Here is a 6,136-nt window from a genome sequence, read left to right as displayed (position 1 = left end):
CAGCCCTCTGACCACCTCAGTGCCCTCCTCTGGACCCGCTCCAAGAGCTCTGTGTCTTTCTTCTGCTGGGGGCCCCAGGCCTGGACGCAGCGCTGCAGATGGGGCCTCACAAGAGCCGAGCAGAGGGGGACAATCACCTCCCTCTCCCTGCTGGCCACCCCTTTTTTCATGCAGCCCAGCACACAGTTGGCCTTCTGGGCTGCAAGCGCACACTGCTGGCTCATGTCCAGCTTCTCGTCCACCAGGACCCCCAAGTCCTTCTCTGCAGGGCTGCTCTCAAGGGGTTATTCTCCCAGTCTGTATAAATGCCTGGGATTGCCCCAACCCAAGTGCAGCACCCTGCACTTGGCCTTGTTGAACTTCATTAGTTTCATGTGGGCCCACTTCTCCATCGTGTCCAGATCCCTCTGGATGGCTTCCCTTCCCTCCAACGTATCGACTGCACTGCTCAGCTTGGTGTCATCTGCAAACTTGCTGAGGGTGCACTTGATGCCATCATCTGTGTCAGTGATGAAGATGTTGAAGAGCACCGGTCCCAAGACCAGATTAAATCTTTACATTTCACTTCCTTTGATAAGGAATAATCTTGTCAAAGACAAGTTAACTTTGGACAATGCACCTTTTATAAACTCCTGTTGCTTTTTCCTTGTTGTTTTTCTTTTCTTTGTTTGCTTTGTTTTTCCCATCTTCTCCTTTTCTTTCTATCTATGCTCTCTATCATTTCAAATCCTTTCACACTACTGAGTTTACAGTAATGGACTACCCAGATTATTTTTTACCTTCCTTCAATAGGAAGTGTAACAGGCATTATCTCCCAGCCATGAAGTGCTACTTTGAGTTCACTGATTATTGACAATCCTTTCTACCAGACCTGCAGTTTCCTGTACCACATCTCAGACTGTTAAGAGATAAACATCATCCAGCCACTATTCCACCAGAAATGTTCTCATTTGCACTTGTATATAGCTATTCCTGTCTACCTTTGTCTCTATAGTCTATCTTATAACATATAGCCTCACTATAAAAAGGAAAGTTTGAGGTCATATTCAGACTACCTTGATCTTCATTTCTTCTTTATTAAATGGGAAAAGAGGAGAATTTTTGGCCCCAGCTTCTAACCAGGTTCAACAGGTATATTTATTTTGGAAACAGTCTTGTCTTCAATGACAGATGTCAGTGCATGTATTTAAAGGCTTCAGGGAGGCCACTGACAGCAATAGCCATAGCTCCTGTCATGCTATGTGGCAGAAAGATCCTACTACTAAAAGTGCTCAAATTTTAAGCTTCTTTACACTGAAATTGTATTGTCTGATAAAACAATAATTATATAATAATATTTGATCTAAAAAATAAAGAAAAACCATTCAAACACTGATTTCAGCTACTAATACATTCATCATTTTGAATATCTATGTCAATAAAGACTGACCAGAAACAAATTCAATGACTATCTACCTTAACACTGTAGCATCCCCAGCAGATCTCTATCTGAGCAGAACAGCCTGGCTGGCTGATGTGCATGGTACCAAACCCTGTGTTTCTTCAAACTCAACAGCACTGTGTCCTATGGGCACACCCTTCCTGCAAACTACACAGCCTAGGCCTGCCCACCACTCAGCAGACAGAACAAGCGCATACCTCAAATACAGGAAAAGCATGGACAATTTAATTATTATTATGTTTTTCATGGATTCAACCATTCATAACTCACTAAGAACAATTCCATATCCTCCTGCTATGTGAGGAAGATCCTCCTTTCTCTGTCCCAAACTCCTTCCATTTTCATCATGCCAAAGCCACAGCTCAAGTCTCGGTGAAGCAATGTACAAGGAGCAATTTCAATCCACATAACACATGTAACCAAATAGTGTACTGATCAGTATATTCGAGTTTGGGAATGCTGATGAGGCTTCCACATTGCTTTTAATATGCTGCAGAACTCAGAGCTGCCAAAGAAACTGTAGGTTCTTGCCATTAAATTGGGGTCCAGTGTGTCACAGCGTGCATCTTGTTTTTGTCTAATTTGGACCTTGAAATACTATCTTTGCTTTTTTCAGAGCTAGTGAGTAATCACTGAGAGGCCAGATTCATGTCTCCATGTTAGCACTGAAAGAGGTTTTCACAGTGGGTTTGGATCTCTAAGAACCTTCTGCTCTATGATACCATCTCCTCTCCTAATTTCCATATATTAAATTTCATTTTAAAACAACTGAAATGCTTTTTCCCCCTCACTTCACTCCTCTGAGGAACCCATTGCTTTAAGCTCCATAAGGATTTTATGAAAGACTAACAGAGTAAAATTTACCCATAAAAACATCTGTAATTCTGGTCAAAATGGCATATTTTTAGCCAGTGTCCAGCACATTTCACATTTGAACTCAACAGCGTGCCAATGAATGATATTTCCCTGCCAGATGCCTAATTTGGTAGTTATCTAACAGGATTCCCAAGTATTACAGGCTACAGTAGAGTTGGAAGAAGATCTCTGCATCAGGACTTTCATGGCACAATCATGCCTGTGTTCCATCCCTTAATGATTTTTGTTGCCTTTCTCTGCATCTTTTCTAACTTCACAACATTCTTCTTGAACAGAGCTACACAGTGTACTTGAGATGTGTCATCAAGTGAGACTTTGATAAGAGCATGTAACATGATGGACAGTGAAACAATGAAAGTAGAATAAAAAAGTCCTAGGATGCAGCAAGTGAGAGTTTGCTCAAATGCAACAGCCACAGGCACAGAAATAACAGAAATAACAGAAATTAAAGAAACTAAAGAAATTAAAGAAATAACAGAAATAGCCTGTTTATCCTCAGAAGACCTCAGGTAGGGAAGGATATCTAGCAAAATACCCTCAACTCTACTGCCAACCCTTAAATGAGGTCTGGGAAGGAGTGGATCCTGGTAAGGAAATATCCACCATTGCATGCACCTGAGCTCCCCTGCCATGGTGCTCAACCACCGGTTCAAGCCCTGAATTGGCATTTCCACTACATAGGGAAAAAAGGAGCTGGCCTAACAGACAGGTGGAGTAGAGTAGTTCTAAATGATGGCAAATGAAATGCACTAAATAAATCATGCCATTGCAACCATTGTAAGAGAATGCTTTTTTTCTATATGTAAGGTACACTTTTGGATCATAAGCGGTACAGTCATATTGAGCACACAGCTGAGTCAGTTATGCTCTCCTTGAGCTCTCCTCAGAGAGTTTTCCTCATTACAAACAGTGAGCAGGCAGCACCTCTTTGTTAGGAAAAAGAGAGGAGTCATAAATGAGCATACAGAAGCCATGGGCTAAACTGGCCTTCTGGCTTTGGTCGCATCAGTAGAGGAAAAGAGAGATAGAAAGAGACCAAGTGTTTAGGAAAGGTAGAATGCTTTAAAAAACTTTTAAAAAATGAATACACACAGACAACTTAGAAGTGAATTGCTACAAAGTGATACTGACAGATGTCCTCAGAAATGGCCCATGGTGGAGAGCTGGCTAGTCATACAGAGCTGGCTCTCCTTAGTCCTTAATTAGCAGTTGTTAAGCTGTTTTAAAGCTAAAACTACATGGAATAGTTTCCAAACTTTTCCATGTATTTAATAACTATCCGTACCACAAGTGCGTTTCAAAATTGCAAAATGGAAAGAGGAGATATACACAAGACATGGGATTAAAATGTGATCCATGGTATGAAAAACAAATGAAAACCCTGGATAAAACCTAGAGAAGCTATTTCAAATCATAATAGCACAACAATGATGAATTTGTTAAATCTGGAGTACATGTGGAACTCATCTGAAACACAGAGCCCCAAAATAAATACACTAATTTTGAAAGTGATGCAATGAGACATTGGTCCATAAGCAACTAGAAGAGGACAGTCTAGCCTGCAATTATAATTTTACAGACAGAAGTTTAGTGAATTTTTAATGCGTATTAATATTTCTTGCTTATATAATTGTTCAGTCAGACAGTGTTCTCAATTTAATGACTCTGGAAATCACACTGCTGGGTAGAGTGAAGTATCCACCAAACCTAGAAGATGTGTACAAATAGTGTATTAGTCTTTTAGCTTTGAAGAAAGCCAAAGGCAAAACTGTGGTTTCATATACTTGACAATAATTTTGAATCAATCAAGATTTTCTAATATTGGTGTTTTCAAAAAATGGCTCAATCCAATTTGTACTGTAAATGTGTTGCCAACATGTCCACAACAGGACAAATGTAGTTAATCTTCTGAAATCTTTTCCAGTATTTCCATTATTTCATTCCATTAAGTATGTGCTGCCTCATTCTGAATTAAGTTCCAGTGTGCCCAGCATGTCCTTCATAGATTCTGTCTAATCTCTACTTGAAAGATCTCAGTGATGGTGATTCGGCTACTTCCCAATAAAGGCTGTTCCAAAATTTAAGCCTTCTGGATATGACTACAGAGTAACTCTGTTTTCCATCTAGTACATATTTTGTATTTATAGTTCTTTGTAGTTCTTAGCAGTTCTTCATTACTTGCTCTTATGGACATGATTTTGCAATAGTTTAGCCGATTTTCATATGCTGATTTCTGTCTATTCACTGGGTAAGGAACTTAGTCTCTAAGATGGCTTTCTTTATTCCATTCCCAGAGCTAGGAGCTTACAAGCCAAGAGCAGAGATGCTGAACAATGAAGGACACTGATGGACCTAAATGTATGTGTACCTCCAGTTTATGAGACTTATCTAATTATAGATGTTATTTCAGAAGATGGTAGAGCTTGAACTGAAAGCAGGAATAATTCTTTAATAAGTTTATGAAAAATTGTCCACTTAAGTTAACCAACAACTGTTCTCATTACAGTCATCAGTTGAAATATATAAGTATTGTCACTTAATATAAGTAATGTTTAAAGTAAAATCATCTTCACTTCTGCAGTTTTGCTCTGTCTCTGGTGCATCATTCCTTTTCCTTCTCCTAGCCTAATACTAAAGAACCAGGTTAGAGTTAAAATGTCCTTTCATGCCAAACATTAATAATTTATCAACAAGGGGGGAAGAATTTGAATTTACCAAGGAGACAGCTGACTTGTGACTCCAAAGTGGACTGACAAATAAAGGATTACAAATTTCCAATGACTTTTTAGATAGTCCAATGCAAGGAGAAATCAGGAAGCTACAGACGTGTTACGCTGTGCAGCCTTCCACTATACAATAAAGCACAATACAGTACAACACAACACAACAGCTTGAGAGGTATGAGAAGATTTTCACACCACTGAAATGGTCTGTGAGTCCTACAGTAAAATATTCCATGTCAGGACAACAGCCTCGCTCCTTGGCCTCTGCTGATTTATACTCTTCCATGTCATTAATGAAAACAAAACATCTGAAAACAAAGTTGTGGCCAGTATTTAGATGCGAAAAAATAATAATCTGATGTGCAAATTATATTTCTCCCCATACAAAGACTGCTTTAACTTGCCAGAAGAGTACAGGGTGAACCCAGCCCAGCATTTGTACATGAAGTATAACTGTCTCCTTTCCTCTTGTCAATAGGATGAAGCTTATGAATAACACCTTAAGACATAAATTTTCATGACACGAAGCCCACACGTACATTTATCTTTATATAGTTGTGTGTATTTCTATTATTTTGACATATATAGGAGTAGGAGTCAATGTCTCATGTGCAAACACCAACTTTACATGTTCAGTTACAGCACTGCATGTTAAAAACAGGCCTGGGCACAGTATTACCCCTGCATTTCCACAACCATTACATCACCACTCTAAAATACTTTACTGTATAACATCTCCACAGCTTCATATAACAATATACATACACCAAAGAAACAACTGAGAGGGCATAAATAGGCTCACATTTGCTTAAATTCTGTAGGCATTTTCAGCAAAATAAGCAAACTCCTTGAAGTTCAGAAAGAACAGAGTGCCCTGCAGCAGGACTTCTACCCAGCAAAGTGCACCATCTTCCCCATGGGTGAGATTAGTTCCTCCAGACATGACCTCTTGCAAGAGGCTCGCTGCAGAGGTGCTGCATTCTACCTCACAGTCACAGACACAGCAAGGTGGACAGATTTTGCATGTCTCATTTGTCAGCATGATTATGGGAAAAAGTCACCCAATGCCAAGAGCTCCAGCAATACTGTATAACAC

Source organism: Phasianus colchicus, chromosome 4 (genome assembly GCF_987193195.1).
Source record: "Phasianus colchicus chromosome 4, bPhaCol1.hap1.1, whole genome shotgun sequence".
Lineage (NCBI taxonomy): Eukaryota > Metazoa > Chordata > Aves > Galliformes > Phasianidae > Phasianus > Phasianus colchicus.
This window is presented reverse-complemented; position numbering follows the sequence as displayed.